The 16,635-nt window shown below is 43.5% G+C and overlaps 1 protein-coding gene across 4 annotated transcripts in view; it reads left to right on the top strand.

The window, feature by feature from the left end:
- LOC142575097 (tyrosine-protein phosphatase non-receptor type 11-like) overlaps positions 1 to 13,569 on the top strand; it is a 251,453-nt gene extending 237,884 nt beyond the window's left edge. For all 4 annotated transcript variants that reach the window (XM_075684088.1, XM_075684092.1, XM_075684089.1 and 1 more), the window contains one exon: positions 6,602 to 13,569. The gene's annotated coding sequence lies outside the window, so the exon portion shown is untranslated. The remainder of the gene's footprint in view (positions 1 to 6,601) is intronic.
- The last annotated feature ends 3,066 nt before the right edge of the window (positions 13,570 to 16,635 follow it).

Raw genomic sequence — 16,635 nt, 5'->3', positions numbered from 1 at the left:
TCTGTATCAGTAATGATATTGCCAGCTTTGTCTCATCTGATATTGTCGCATACATCTGATTCTTGCCAATTCCTAGTTTCTTCTTCACTGCTTTTAGACTTCCTCCGTTCCTGAGAGCATGTTCACTTCTATCCATATTATACTTCCTTATGTCAGCTTTCTGACGCTTGTTGGTTAACTTGGAAAGTTCTGCCAGTTCTATTCTAGCTGTAAGGTTAGAGGCTTTCATACATTGGCGTTTCTTGATCACATCTTTCGTCTTCTGCGATAGCTTACTGGTATGCTGTCTGAGTTACCACCGACTTCTATTGCACACTCCTTTATGATGCCCATAAGATTGTCGTTCATTGTTTCAACACTAAGGTCCTCTTCCTGAGTTAAAGCCGAATACCTGTTCTGTAGCTTGATCCGGAATTCCTCTATTTTCCCTCTTACCGCTAACTCATTGATTGGCTTCTTATGTACCAGTTTCTTCTGTTCCCTCTTCAAGTCTAGGCTAATTCGTGTTCTTACCATCCTATGGTCACTGCAGCGCACCTTGCTGAGCACGTCCACATCTTGTATGATGCCAGGGTTAGTGCGGAGTATAAAGTCTATTTCATTTCTAGTCTCGTCATTCGGGCTCCTCCACGTCCACTTTTGGCTATCCCGCTTGTGGAAGAAGGTATTCATTATCCACATATTATTCTGTTCTGCAAATTCTACTAATAACTCTCCCCTGCTATTCCTAGTGCCTGTGCCATATTCCCCACTGACTTGTCTCCAGCCTGCTTCTTGCCTACCTTGGCATTGAAGTCGCCCATCAGTATAGTGTATTTTGTTTTTACTTTACCCATCGCCGATCCCTCGTCTTCATAGAAGCTTTCGATTTCCTGGTCATCATGACTGGATGTAGGGGCGTAGACCTGTACGACCTTCAATTTGCACCTCTTATTAAGTTTCAAAACACGTCCTGCCCCCCCTCTCATTAATGCTATAGAATTCCTGTATGTTACCAGCTATATCCTTATTAATCAGGAATCCGACTCCTAGTTCTCGTCTCTCCGCTAAGCCCCGGTAGCACAGAATGTGCCCGCTTTTTAGCACTGTATATGCTTCATTTGTCCTCCTAGCTTCACTGAGCCCTATTATATCCCATTTACTGCCCTCTAATTCTTCCAATAGCACTGCTAATCTCGCCTCACTAGATAACGTTCTAGCGTTAAACGTTGCCAAGTTCAGATTCCAGTGGCGGCCTGTCAACATAAATAGACGTGGATTAATAAAAATAAATGTGTGTGCGTACCTGTTGTCACAATGACCACCATTCAAGATAATGTGTACCTTTGTTCAAAATTCTGGGTCACCTCTTTGTCACGTGCTGCATAGCTTTGCTGGTCATCCACCTTCACAGAGTGGAATGGCTCGTGATTTTTATTTGCCGGGTGTCAACCAACCAGGGAATTCTCAGGGAATTTGTATAGTCTGGAAATACTCAGGGAAAACTCAGGGAATTTGTACTTCTATCAGGGAAAATTAGCTGTAATTTTATTGAAAGGGAACGAAAGTTGCGGTAATGCTGGCTTGAGTAACGGAAAGGAATAGTAATGAATCGTCTTCAACGCCGTGTCGTCCTCTGGATGAGTTCCCAGTGTTCAGTCAACAACCGATATTCCAGATGCCCGATCATTTGGACAGCTTCGCGGTACTACCATGTACCCCATAGAGGCAATGTATAAGAACATCTGAAATTTAAAACGCTAGAACACTTCACCATCCGACCACAGGTCCGAAATGACATTAATCAAAGCCACCACCGCCGCCATTTTGACTGTCTCGCCGCCTGGAACCGCTGCTCTCGCAAGCAGATCCACTGGCAGTCGTAGCGACCACCACGGCAGTGCTAGGCCTAGCTGCTTCAACGTTCACTGTAAAGCTTCTAGCCATTCTGTGCTGTGCTTTTCATTGAAAGAATCTGCCACTGTTAGCAATGGCGCCGTCTCCGCCTTTGTGGTCCTTGCGATTGGCTTCGAAGCTTGGAAAGCACGATGCGTTGCATTATGCCGGTTCCCAAAAGTCAGCTTTGCCTCAATACAGCAATGTTAGTTTTGAAGCATAAGCGTGAGAAGGGGCGATTGTCACAGGACACAGTATGTGTTCCTTAATTATACACCCGTTCACCCGCCATCACCTGTCACAGTGCAAGCACCGATATGCCTAATAAGTGTACTGGGAGGCCTCTTCAGGTGTGCCTGTGACGATTTGTGTAGCAGAAAATCCGGTGACGGCGTCCATCGTCGAACATCATTTCGACAAAAATATTTTTTAACCAACCATACCAAGGCCTTCCACGTGGTGCAAGGAAGTTACTGAACTAATTGTATTTCTTAAGCTAAAACACGTAGAAAAATCATAAAGTATGACTTACACACAGCCTACAGATATGGTAGCATCGGATTGTAACTTTAATATACGAGAAAACATAATTCTGTAACCCAAAAACTCAAACAAACCCCTTTTCTAGTGTTTCTACCATTCATAGACCAGCCATGGCATCTGCCATCTGTGTGCGCCGGCGCTTTAATATATCGGAGTCCATGGAGCGGTGTGCCTGTTTCCTTGAAACGCTTCCAGGTGGAAGCGTTTCAAGGAAACTGTTTCCTTCACATCGCAGCCCAGGCAAGAGGCCGCGTTTCTACCAGAAAGCCTGTCATCGTGCATAGCATTCACCGCGAGCATTTCCCAGTAAACATTACGCTTACATATGCTGCAGTTTCTGGGAAGCGTGAGAAGCAGTTAGGGATGTTTGAATGCTATTGTGCTCTACTCTTTGACGTAATAGTTCTGCGGAAACCCGCAAGGTGAAGAGAATTAATGAATAAAAAAAAATCGGACATCCACCCGTTCGTAGCAATTGCTATGAACAAGTGGATGTCTGATTTTCTCTTTATTCATTGCTCTACTCATAAAGGTGAAGCTTAAATGTCCTCCAAACTTTTTTAGAACTGCCCGATTTTTCTGACGTTTTTGCAGCCAATAGAGAGTCTGAAAAATTGGATGTTGACTGTACAACTGACCAAAAGAATGCTTCAAGTTGTCCATGGGGCGAATGTGCAGCCAAAGGAGGACGAGAACAGAAAGAACCTACGCGTTTCGGAATGACCAGGATAGGGGAAGCATGCCGCTGCTTCTTTGAAGGAACTTGAGCTCAAAAAACAAAGCATTGGCTGATGCCGAGATGCAGGTGTCTCTCACCCAAACCAAAACAAACTCTTTAAAGCTGTGAAACGCAACACTGAGACATTGTGTGGGGGCTCAGACTATGTCAGGACAGTTGAGGATGACTTACCAGCTATTGGGAGAGAACTTGTGACAAAGTTCGGGCCTCATACCAATGAGCTTGCTATCAGCTGATATAAATAACTCGCATTCAAAAATATTTGCTTCTGTATGCATCTCCTTTTTATTCGTATTCGAGAATGTTAGACTCAATTTGCAGTGGGCTTTACCTTTTTTTGTTTTTTTGTTTTCTTGTTTGTTTTTGAAGATATTTTGTTCACTGTGCATTTTAGTAAGCCCTCCCTTCTGTTTTCTTTTTGAACAAAATAAACACTACTCCTTATTATTCAACCTGGATTAAGTTGTCTTTCTTTATTTTTTAACATGCTTACTAGAGAGTGACAGCATCGGGCGATATGGTGTCAGCACAATGCATTGGCGGGCTAGTTTTGGTGCGAATCCATGATTACTTTGTTTAGCGCAAAACGACAGGCACAAGAAAGACGACCAGGACAAGGCGCTACTCTCAAATGACATCATTTTATTGCGTCACTCCTTTATAGACTGCTCAAACCAGAGGAACATGCGCAGTGAGCACCATGCAGTGGAGCCACCAACATCCGATCCCAAGAGCGCACTCATGCGACAGAATCCAAAAAACCAAATTCAGCGCTGTACAAGGTTAAGGAAGGCACACTAATGCACTGTGACCCCAATGACTGAATGAAAAATGCTTCCGATAACTCTCGGGCGGTGGTGTCACGGCTCTTTTTCAAAATCGTGGTATCACGAAACATGGGTTTGCACTTGCATGTTTTACAATGCTGAGCCAAATGGGAACCTGTGCCTGTTGTTATGGAACGCTCATGTTCTCTAAGGCGCTCGTTAACACAGCGGCCTGACTGCCCTACATACATTTTGCCACATGACAAGGGAATCTTATCAACCACACCGATGCTGCAATCTACAAACTTCACGTGGTTCTTTTCACAATCAGGTATTTTACTTGTTTTAGAAATACGGCTGCACACATTGACAGTTTCTGAGGAGCGAAAAACACTACCGGAATTTTGTATCTAGTGGCGACATTCTTTAGATTGTGAGCCACTCTGTGGCAATACGGCACAACTTCAGGCCTCTTCTTTTGTGTGATGCAGTTACTTTTGTGCCGCTTCCCTTTCAGTTTCTGAAGCAATACCTCCGAGACTGACGTCACCACCACACTTGGGTAACCAGCAGCCTGCAGCCTATTTAACTGTGCAATGAAACTCATGTTCGCAGAGTGATGACAAGATTTCATTAACGAAGATTCTAAACACATCAGAGCAATGGCGAGTTTCACAGTCTTTGAGTGCGTAGACACGTAAGGTAAAAGTTCCTTACGTGCACGTGGCGAGTACATCCAACAGGCATGGCCTGTTTGTAAGGATAGCTGCAAATCTAAAAACTGGAGTTTACTGTCCCTAGATAGCTCATGTGTGAAAGTTAAACCTTTGCCATTGTCATTGAATAGAGTTACAATATCAGCTACCGTCACGGAGCATTCGTTGTTAGTCTGTTTTATCACAACAAGAAAATCGTCAACATATCTAAAAATTTGAACCAAGTCATTGTTTAAGGCACTCTTAAGAGCGCGGTCCACAAACGATAAAAAAATAATATTACAAACAATCAGCAGGCTCCACACATGAACCAATACAGACACCATTTTTCTGGGTAAAAAGGTTATTTTCTAACCTGATAAAAGTTGCACTTAAATAAAATTCAAGAAGGGACATGAAACTTTCCGAAGACAACCCGGTCGTATTGCGAAAATCTACCTCGCCACTTTCTTCGATGCACGTCATCACACTGCGAAATAGCTCATCATGCGGTATTGAATAGTAAAGATCTTCGACGTCAACAGAAAAAATGGCGGCTACTGAATGGTTGTCTTCCAGAAAGGAAAAAACATTGAAAGAATCCTTTATGCCATAAGGAGCCATAAAGAGCCGTGACACCACCGCCCGAGAGTTATCGGAAGCATTTTTCATTCAGTCATTGGGGTCGCATTGCATTAGTGTGCCTTCCTTAACCTTGTACAGTGCTGAATTTGGTTTTTTGGATTCTGTCGCATGAGTGCGCTCTTGGGATCGGATGTTGGTGGCTCCACCGCATGGTGCTCACTGCGCATGTTCCTCTGGTTTTAGCGGTCTATAAAGGAGTGACGCAATAAAATGATGTCAGTTGAGAGTAGCGCCTTGTCCTGGGGTGGGGGGGGGGGGGGGTCGTCTTTCTTGTGCCTGTCGTTTTGCGCTAAACAAAGTATTCATGGATATGGTGTCAGCCTGTCTCGACATAAAATAAAGTTCTGTGTCACGCTGGGAATTTTGCAAAGGTACTGAGAGGAAACCTGGAAAGCTCAGCAATTGCTACGATTGGGTGGATGTCTCATTTTCCCTTAATTACTCCTCTCCACCTTGTAGGTTTCCGCAGAACTACTATGTCAAAAGTCAGGGAATTTGGCAATGTCAACTTGGTAGACACCCTGACTTGGCGCGCAGCCGATACGTGCACCGAGTGAGAACGAAACTACTATTTGCCACACCCACTGCAGGCGAAACTGCGGTAACTATCAACATGGTCATAGATGGCAACCTTGCACTTCTAAAGACACGTGGCTGACGTGCGTGTGTTTCGTCAAGTTAGTGCTACTTAAGACCGTGCAAGAATAAAGGCTTTAAAGGCACATATAGGCAGGTCGTGTTCCAGCGTATAGGCACGTCGTGTTCCAGCGTTGCTGTCATTTACATATAATTTCTGCTGATGATTTCTGCTGATGATGGCAATGCGGAAGATGCGGACTGCACTGCTTCGTTTCGGTCGGACGCTAGCACCGTTATTGCTTATTTGCGCTACACCACAGTGCTCTGAGAGTTGTCCAAATTAACCGATGTGTGGCCAAATATGTCCAAATTAACAAGAGTTTGGTTGCAATAAATAATGCATGCACCTAGCAGGACCATGGGATGAGTCCGAATTATCCAATTTTTTGAATTAACGAGGGTTCAATTAACAAGTTTTTACTGTATGTGGGTCTGGCTCCCACATGTGGGAAATTTCATTTTCGTCCGCTTTAATTTCCACTTTCCTTATTTCTACATTCCAATTAAAAATAAATTTCCCCTAGGCTTTCCTTAACTTCATTGTCTGTTTGCGTCACGTAATTGTAACAAACAAAAAAAAAAGATTGTTTCAGTTCCCTTGTGCTCTTAATAAAAAGACACTGCTTGTGTAATTTTGTTGCAATGCTTTTAGAGATGTAATGAAAATCTATAGCACTGACCTTTTCGTTTCGTTTCAGCATTTAATTCCGTAGATGCAGCCGCAAGGAGCACCTCAGCTAGCATGGACGACACTAGTCTTAAATGGTTTCTTTCTCATCCGACTGTCCTTGGTTGCTCTCCTGTCTGCTAGCATGTCTTCTGTAGGTGTTCAAGTCTCCCTCTCTCACTTTCAAGATGACTTGCACACAAGGCCTTGTGCGCAAACTGATGTGATTGTGCAACAACTGCTTCCTTGTGTGCTGCTCATCTTTGCTTGCCTTATGTGATGCACTCCTACTACTTTGTTTGGATAAGTACAAATCAATATTAATGCTTTTTACTTTTGGAAGCCTCCTGCCCATCTCCTGTGTGCACCATGGATAGCTATTGTTGTTCAACTTATTAGTGACTGTGGAAGCCACTACAGGGGCAGAGAGCCCTGGAGCAACTCAATGGCAATTATTCCACATCTAAATGCAACTTGTATTCAATGCAGATGGGCTCCACTAAGCTTGACAGTGACCCACATGTGTAAGACTGAATTCACACAGATGTCAAACTTCCTGTCTCGTCATGGCATTCCTCGTGAGGCAGCACTTCACTAGTTTCTCCTCAAAAATGGCATGCCAGTGATGCTGGTCAATGCTCTTAAAATCGCCGGCATTTCATTTTTGAGGAGAAACCAGCAAGGAAACACGCTACCTTGTGATGGATGCTCGTGCCACGATGATGACAGGATGGGCATTTGACCACTGTGTGAATCAGGCTTAAATCAGGTGTAATGAAGGGCACAAAGAGCATAACAGGTGCAGTTGTGGCCCTCTTTCAAGAACACTGTCTTCTCAAATGATTTCCAACCAGTCTTGAAGCTTTGTGAGCAAGCAACAAATGACTTTGAAAAGGTCTGCACAGAATTGGCAGCTATTGCAAGATGCGTGAAGGTGTTTTGCATTTCACTTCATCTGTGACTAGGAAGTTTTGCAAAGCTGCACTGCAATGTTTGATGAACTTACAATTGTCGGATGCATTAAAGGGGACCTCCAGCACAGACACTGAGTAATATTGGTAAAGCTGCATGTCTGATTTGGTGTCAAATTTTTCAAGTAGTTATGTAAGCTATAGTGCGAATGACATGTGAGGAATTTGCTATTTGCAATGAAATGCTACCACTGGAATTCCACGTCCACTAGAACATGTTTTCAGCATGGCTGGAAAAGCTGTATATTGTGTTTGCATGAATGATACAAAATGATATGTATTGATACAGGTTTTGATTCTTAAACTGATGATTTTGAGAGTAATAGTATTGGAATTGTGATGTGATCTAGCACTGCACACAGCTATTTTAAAAAATAGAATCTAGTAGATGTTCAAAACTAGTGTCAATCATTCTGTGTTTTGTAGCTCCTCCTTGCCACCTGGATGACCACCACTCATGCTTCATGCCAGCAGAGCAGTCCATTCTCTATGAGTGGCACTACTTTAAGGATAGCTTGCCTGCATAACTTAAACTTTTGGCGGTTAACATAGCACTGGGTGAACAAATGAATATGGCTGTTTTTTTGTGCACCTTGTAAAACACCCAGCAGCTTGCCATTTTATGATGGTGGGAATGTGGCAGTACCACTTGCAAAGACCTCTAAATTATACTGCAGTAGTGTTGATGGAAATGATCCCATTGCACAGGACCACACTCACTACTGGTTCTATAGCGCAGTTATTGTCCCTGGGACATTTTCATATTGCATTCCAGAAATAGGTCTCGCCGCGGTAGCTTGATTTTCTGATGACGTAATATTTTAAAACTGCCACACATTGTGTTACTGAAATGAATTGTAACAATAGTGGGCATGCATTTGGACAGTGAGTAATGCAAACTTGGGGGTAACTTGTGCGGCTAACAATTCAAATGACATCACAACTAAGGCGTCAAACGGAACCCGAACCGAAAACTGCACCCAGACCGAAATTTTATCCAGAACTTCACCGAAACCGATATTTTGAGAAAGTGCCTAAAACCAAACCGTACCTGAACCAAAAGAAAATAACAGTTACAGTTTCGTGCTGAACCAGTTAAAGCATGTAGGGTGCTCAATGGCATAGGTCATGTGTAGGTGCTCAATAGATGAGCGATTCTTCGAAATATTTACTTCTTCAGGCGGCACGCCCCACTAGCAGGTTTCTACGACTCCTGAGTTGCGTTGTGTGCAAAAATATGGATAGACCTAGGCTGAGACACTTGAACTTCCAAACACGGCTATGCGAGTTCTGTCTCACGGCCAAAACATTGTTTCAGGTGGTCCGCAGAATCACTGTTTCTGTTGAAGCTCCTAATTTGGCCATTATAGGCTTGCTGTTATTACTACATAAACTGTAAAGTCCACATGCCAGGATACACGGAGAATAAAAATGATGGTATTCTCGAGAAGGGAAAATAAGAAAACCAACGAGCTCATCTGGCTTCTTGTAACATTAACACTGCGGTCACTCATATCATTGCAGTCACCGTCTCAGTGTGCAGCAGTGCTTATTGCATGCCATGGTTCAATGTGCATTTGGCATTTCCAAGCAGATTACTACACCCTTAAATTTTACAAATCTTTCCTGAGGCACAGTGTGCGCGATTTGGACTTTTTTGTCCATGCTTAGTCAGCATGAGACTGCGACGTACAGTTGTGCAAAAAAGAATGTCACAATATTTAGCACAAACTGTCCGTGTTCATCACTCAGAAAGGTCAGTGTTTTCACATGCCTTTAGTTAAAAAAAAAAAAAAACAGAAAACTGAGCGAGATGTCAATTGCTAGTTTCTTTCATTCCTGCAATACACAGGCTACAGACTAGAAGTTTGGAGTTGTAATTTATGATATACCATTTGAATGTTATGATCTCTCCGACAAAGAAAAAGATTCAAAAAGTATAAAAGAAAAATTTATGCAGCACAGGACGAGGCAGCCGCTTTTCATGTTGTCAGCATCTCGACGCATGGATCTATGCTGCATCCTCAAAGCCAATTCTTACAGTTTCATTTGAATTCTATGAGGGACAACAACAGTTCTGCAGTATACAGGGAAAAAGACTGATGCAAACAGAGACATGCCGACAAACAGCTGTCAAGTAAGCATGTGTCGTGTTAGGCAACATATGAATTCGCTGCCTTAGTTTAGACAAAGTAATTCATTACTTGACCCATCTCAACACATTTGGATTACGTCAAAATGATGTGCAATGTTGTAGTAGTGCCTTTAGGCTCTTTCAACGAGCACTGCTCTCTACTGAATGCATCTGCAACATGCCCTTCCTCTTTTTCATTTCTTTTATTGTCATTGTGCCCCAGATGTGTCTGTATTGTATCACATCTGGTGCACATATATCAAATAATGTAAAGAAGCTTTTTGTTGCCAAACAGACTTCGTGAAACTTTTCATTTCACATTTTCTAGAAATTGTGAGTATAGAATATTCAATTCGATTGCCACTTTCCTCAAATATTCATATTCAATTCAATTAGAAAAATTTCACTATTCGAACATCCTCGTAGATTTCTACTGTATCCATGGGTCAGGGAGCCCATTCCTTCCACCTCCTGACAAAACCTGTGCATGCATCATGCAGAGACGCCTTAATATGGCATTTTCTAACGTATCACCATCATAGAAAAAGGTAATGTTTACTGTTCCAAACCGGTTCGTGAACCAGTTTGCGAATCATTACAAAATTTTATTTCTTTGAACCTAACTGAATTCTTGAACAAAATCGGAGCGCGTTGAGCCTGAGCCCACACTGAATTGGTATTTTCTAAGGTTTGACACCCTGATCACAACCAGCAAAAGCTCTTTGACCTATGCACCAGGTTTTGCTGCTTGTAGCAAGCATAGTATCTTGATGCTGGAAGCCGGGCTAATTCTGAAAAAATTCCACCACTTGGGCAGCGAACACCTTAGAAGATGGAAAAGAAGATGGGGCAGTCCTGTCCTGTCACCGCTGAAAATGCCTCGTACTCTCGTGGTGAGGTGACCACAGGTGTTTGTGGCACTTTCCACACTGCAGCCAAATGGCTAGTCACTACCTCAAGGCAAAGTGCCGGAAGTATAGCCTGCATTTTGTTGAGGCTTTTTATTTTTACAATGTTGTCCATGAGGGTTAGCAAACATTGAGTTTGCTTGTTTTCACTCAACTATTTCGCTGGAGTACTGAATCTTAAATATATAGGCGCAAAGCTTTTTCAATAATTGGAGCTGTTAAATCACTGCTGCTTCACCTTGACGAATGGTCATAAACATATCGCCAGGGCTTTACGGTATAGGTGGTGTTTAAAACACGGTCGCTATGGTGCACTTCAGTTGCTTGCACTACACAAAAGCATGGCCTTCTGGGGAACGCGATTTAGAAAGCCACCCTAGCCAGCAGCTGCTGCAGCTTGCCTTTCTGACCTGACGCATGAAGACTTGTTCTGCTGGAAGTAGACCATGCAAAGTACTTGTGCTAACACTGACCTTAGGAATCTGTACACCGCTTACAAATCAGTGCTTTGTTCACATTTTTTTTTATGTATTGCATGTACAATAAGACAGTAGTGACAGAAATCTATGAAATATGCCTCCACATACTCGGTCTACATTTGTTCAATGTTGGGCTTTTCCAAAGCACTAGTATGTAAGTTTAGGCGTGTAATGCATGCATTTGAATTTGAAATATATTGAGCTTATGGAAGAGGGCTTGTTTAGGGCCAATAGTAGTTGGCGCCGACTTGAAAGTTCAGTACAAGCTATGCCCACTACAACCTCTGTGAATTCATGTTCTAAAATGTAATTCATGAGGGCCACTGGTATTGAAGTTTGCCTCTGCCATGACACCACGTGAATGAGCGAATATAATTGGCTCGTGGACATGTATAGTACAAGTGGTCTACTTGCCACTGCATTCACGGGCGTTCACGAAGTATAGTGGGTGAATAGTGAAACTCAATAAAGCATGACTGCAGGCACTAGGCGAGAGAGGGGGCACAGTGGCCCTTCTGTCTCCTGATACGCAATAGCTTTCTTGAGTTGAGCTGATGTTGGTGTTCCTCGGTTTTTGTCATCTTCCTGCCCTGTAATAACTACGTTCTCCTATGGACATCTGTGCCCTCAGATCAACAGTTGAGGGTGACGTGTGTGTGTAGTGTTTGTGGTTATGCATTATTGTGAGTTTATGTAGTCTAGTGTAATGTGGCATGTTATTTCTTGTTGACCGCATGTTGCTATCCTTCACCTACCCTGTAGGTGATGGCTGCTTTCTGAGAAATATGCTTACTCTGGGTGTCTGCTGGTTTGGTGGGATATTCATGCCCACTTCTGAAAACAGACTACACAAAATACCGAAAACACATAACTTACCTGCCAATATCTGCTGTGCAGTTATGCTATTTGTTTGCTTAAGTTGCTACTTTAGGGTTCTTATATATGGTTTGGGCACTATTCATTTGCTGAGACCTTTTATCTAAAGCACTGAGACTTGCTGTGTAATGCGACTGGTGCAGTATTTGCCTTGTGACTGTTTTGTTGTTGAACTTTCTGTTAGATGAACTTCAGTTTGTTGTGTGTATGTTCCATTACAACCAATACAAGCGCACAATTGACTTTTCATGGTGATCGACAGCAACGCAGTGATGTGAGTGGTGCTTGTGAACTTGGTTATGTTTCTTTCAGTGACTGTTGCTCTTTGATTGATTTGACTGGCACGCTGTTCCAAAAGGCTGATTTTCACCAAATCCTAGAACCTGTATTTGTCAACAGGCTGTGGAAAGGGTGAATGGCTTCTTTGTTAGTGCATAAAGGTTGTGCTTCATTGACCATCTCATACTGAGCATCCATGTTAGGAGTGGTACACTCTGGAAGTTGGTAAAAAAAAAAAAAGGAGCATCCACAACGCATCTGTTATTGCAACATGAGACGTCATGACAGATTTTATTTAAGTTTCTCTATCATACACACTGATTGTACCTTTGTATGACCAGGGAATATTCAGTCAGTAACGATAATGTACAGAGCCTGTATATATGTTATTTGCAGTATAGCAGCATGAGCTCAGTTTGTTTTCAGGCGTTCATATAAGAAACCGCTTTCAAGAATGAATGGAGCATGTGGACAGTCCACTTTATGTTTGTTCATTTTGGTGAGTTCGATTCATTGTTCTATTGCTGTGTACTGTGACAGTGAATGAGAAAACAAAACCAAATGGGTCCCCACATGGTTTTTTTTGTTCATGTTCCTAGGAACACTTGAGTGCTTAGAATTAGGAATAAATGTTGTCTTGGCACCAGCTTGCTTTGTACTCAGCAAAAAATAGAGTGTTTGCCTTGAAGGCTCTGCATTGTATACTGTTGCATTGTTCATCACCAGTGCAGCTGCACAGCAGTTTGTTCGATGGCAGCACAGCTGTGGTGTGCACTACATGCTTTCGCGGATGTGCTGTCTATACAAGGGCATTGTTGAGCCTCGTACAAGCAGCTTTTTGCAAGTAGTGCTCTTTAATGTTCACCGTGCTTCTCTCTTGTTGGTCTGTTGAGAGCGAAAGCTGTTTGCCGTCCAGTTTGTTTGGCCATGGCTTATCTGCAGCACACTAAAAAAGTCCAGGTGCATCTTGAGTCATTCCTGATGACGACAAAATGTTAGTGCGTGCATCACCATGAATACCTTCCAACTCTCCCAATCATGTTGAGCTGCTGTGCTTGTGGATCATGCTGTTTACGTGCTTTCTTGCTTCCCCAGTTGTTGAGCATGTTGTGTTCTCTTGCCAACATTCGTGCAGTACTTGGGATAGCTTGTCCAAAGAACCCAAATGGCCTAGTGCCCTGGACACATGAACTGGAAATTGTTACTGCGCCATTGAGGGAAGGCCTGTCAGTGGCTTACAGATGTTACACAAATTTTGTATGCCCGTTGTTTGTTCTGAGCATGCTGTAATTGAGCTTGATGAAAAAGACAATGTCTGAATGTACGTACCACAAATATATTGTCAAATAGAACAGTGTGTGCTTTGTCTTAATCCTCTATGAGGACTCGATCCTGCTGTGTGCTGTGTTGTATTTCAGTGTGCCAATAACTTTGGCAAATTGGGAATCATTCAGAAGATTTTAGTAATTAGACATTCCTGAAACAAGCATTGGAAAAATTCAGCAAATGTACATTATGTACCTTTTATGTGCATGTTCGCAGTGCAGGGTTTGCCGTGTGTTACAAGTTATTTGTTATGCATCATGAGTTGATCAGCTTAAACCTGCCCTTTCTCTTCTTCAGGGTATGCCTCCCTGTGCATCCACTGTAGACATTGCTGTCACAGGCTTTCCCTTGGTGCACACGGTTAGCGCGAGTGGTCAAACGGTTGAATTGCATTTGTAGCATGACTGCCAAAGTGTAATGTCACGTTACATGGGTAGTACCACGAGGCAGCATTGGAAATATCACTTTATTGCCGTCGCAACAACCAAACATGGCATGATGGAAACAGGCTAACACGTGTATATATATATGCTTCTGTACCCGAGAGATGGCGCTCCCCATAATCAGGGTCCACCGACCACGCCCAGCTTATTTGCTGAACTCAGTGGCCAAGTTCAATACACAACAACCTTTCCTCCTTAGTTCAGACTCAATAGTCAGTCAATGCCAGCACAAAGTCCCTAAGGTGTTGGGGTGTTTCCCTGAAATGCTGCAAACAGTGAGGGCCTGGCGTTTCTACACTTTGCTCTGTTGGTGCTGGCTGGGGTGTTGCTATTTCGTCTGAGGGTAGCTTGTTGCTTCTCAGGTTCACTGTGTTCTGATGTCTTGCTGCTGCTCACTCCGCCAAGCATAGAGCTCGGCACAGGCTGGACTGCAAGCTGTCCCTCTGCTGGTACAGGTTCTGCTAACCTGATGGAACTGCTGGAACGATGACGTAGCTGGTCCACGTGCTGGCGACACATGCGGCCGTCCAGGAGAGCAATCTCATAAGCTCTGTGGCTCTGGAGATCATGGCAGAGACCCATGGAAGGCTGTGGCTGCAGTTATGTGCAAAGACAGGATCTCCGGGCTGGGAAATGTATGGCATAAGCACAGCTTCTGTCAGCCAGAAGGACTTGTCAGGGCCCCACTCTGGGTGCGGCTGGTCCAACATGGTAGGTAGCGGCAGTCGATCAGTAGTTCTGGTTGGGAGCGTCCCGTGGCAGTTTGCGGAGTTACATGCTGCTGTAAAGTCTGCCAGTCGCTGTGCCCAGCTCCCTTGGATTATGTGAAATAATGCCTCTTTGGCGGTCCATACCATCCATTCAGCCTGCCCGTTCGTGGTGGATAGATGGAACAGTACAGACATCACCTGGCAAATAAGGTTGGCATCCAGGAACCCCGGAACTCTGCGGATGTAAATTGTGGCCCATTGTCAGAGACAAGAGTGTCTGGGAGGCCATGTGTTGCGAACAATCTTTGTAAGGTACTAACTATAATATGGATAGAATTGAACAGCCTCTCAAGAACGGAGGAAGCCTAAAAGCAGTGAAGAAGAAACTAGGAATAGGCAAGAATTGGATGTATGCGTTAAGAGACAAAGCCGGCAATATCGTTACTAATATGGATGAGATAGTTCAAGTGGCTGAGGAGTTCTATAGACATTTATACAGTACCAGTAACACCCACGACGATAAGGTGAGAGAGAATAGTCTAGAGGAACTTGAAATCCCACAAGTAACACCGGAAGAGGTAAAGAACGCCTTGGGAGCTATGCAAAGGGGGAAGGCAGCTGGGGAGCATCAGTTAACAGCAGATTTGTTGAAGGATAGTGGGCAGATTGTTCTAGAAAGACTGGCCACCCTATATACACAATGCCTCATGACCTCGAACGTACCGGAATCTTGGAAGAAGGCTAACATAATCCTAATCCATAAGAAAGGGGACACCAAAGAATTCAAAAATTATAGACCGATCAGCTTACTGCCCGTTGCCTACAAAGTATTTACTAAGGTAATCGCAAATAGAATCAGGAATACCTTAGACTTCTGTCAAGAAAGGACCAGGCAGGATTCCGTAAAGGCTACTCAACTATAGACCATATTCGCACTATCAATCAGGTGATAGAGAAATGTGCGGAATATAACCAACCCTTATATATAGCCTTCATTGATTACGAAAAAGCGTTTGATTCAGTCGAAACCTCAGCAGTCATGAAGGCATTACGGAATCAGGGTGTAGATGAGCCATATGTAAAAATACTGGAAGATATCTATAGCGGCTCCACAGCCACCGTAGTCCTCCACAAAGAAAGCAACAAAATCACAATAAAGAAAGGCGTCAGACAGGGAGATACGATCTCTCCAATGCTATTCACAGCATGTTTGCAGGAGGTATATTCAGAGACCTGGAGTGCAAAGAATTAGGGATAAAAGTTGATGGAGAATACCTTAGCAACTTGCGATTCGCTGGTGATATTGCCTTACTTAGTAACTCAGGAGACCAATTGCAATGCATGCTCACTGACCTGGAGAGGCAAAGCAGAAGGGTGGGTCTGAAAATTAATCTGCAGAAAACTAATGTTTAACAGTCTCGGAAGAGAACAGCAGTTTACGATAGGTAGCGAGGCACTGGAAGTGGTAAGGGTATACATCTACTTAGGGCAGGTAGTGACCACAGATCTGGATCATGAGACTGAAATAACCAGAAGAATAAGAATGGGCTGGGGTGCGTTTGGCAGGCATTCTCAAATCGTGAACAGCAGGTTGCCATTATCCCTCAAGAGAAAAGTGTACAACCAGCTGTGTCTTACCAGTACTCACGTACGGGGCAGAAACCTGGAAGCTTACGAAAAGGGTTCTACTTAAATTGAGGATGACGCAACGAGCTATGGAAAGAAGAATGATGGGTGTAATGTTAAGAGATAAGAAAAGAGCATATTGGGTGAGGGAACAAACACAAGTTAATGACATCTTAGTTGAAATCAAGAAAAAGAAATGGGGGGGGGGGGGTGGCATGGGCAGGACATGTAATGCGGAGGGAAGATAACCGATGGTCATTAAGGGTTACGGACTGGATTCCAAGGGAAGGGAAGCGTAGCAGGGGGCGGCACG

The sequence above is a fragment of the Dermacentor variabilis genome, chromosome 3 (assembly GCF_050947875.1).
Source record: "Dermacentor variabilis isolate Ectoservices chromosome 3, ASM5094787v1, whole genome shotgun sequence".
In the NCBI taxonomy this organism is placed as follows: Eukaryota; Metazoa; Arthropoda; class Arachnida; order Ixodida; family Ixodidae; genus Dermacentor; species Dermacentor variabilis.
The sequence above is the reverse complement of the archived record's forward strand: the minus strand, read 5'-3'. Positions and strand labels throughout refer to the sequence as shown.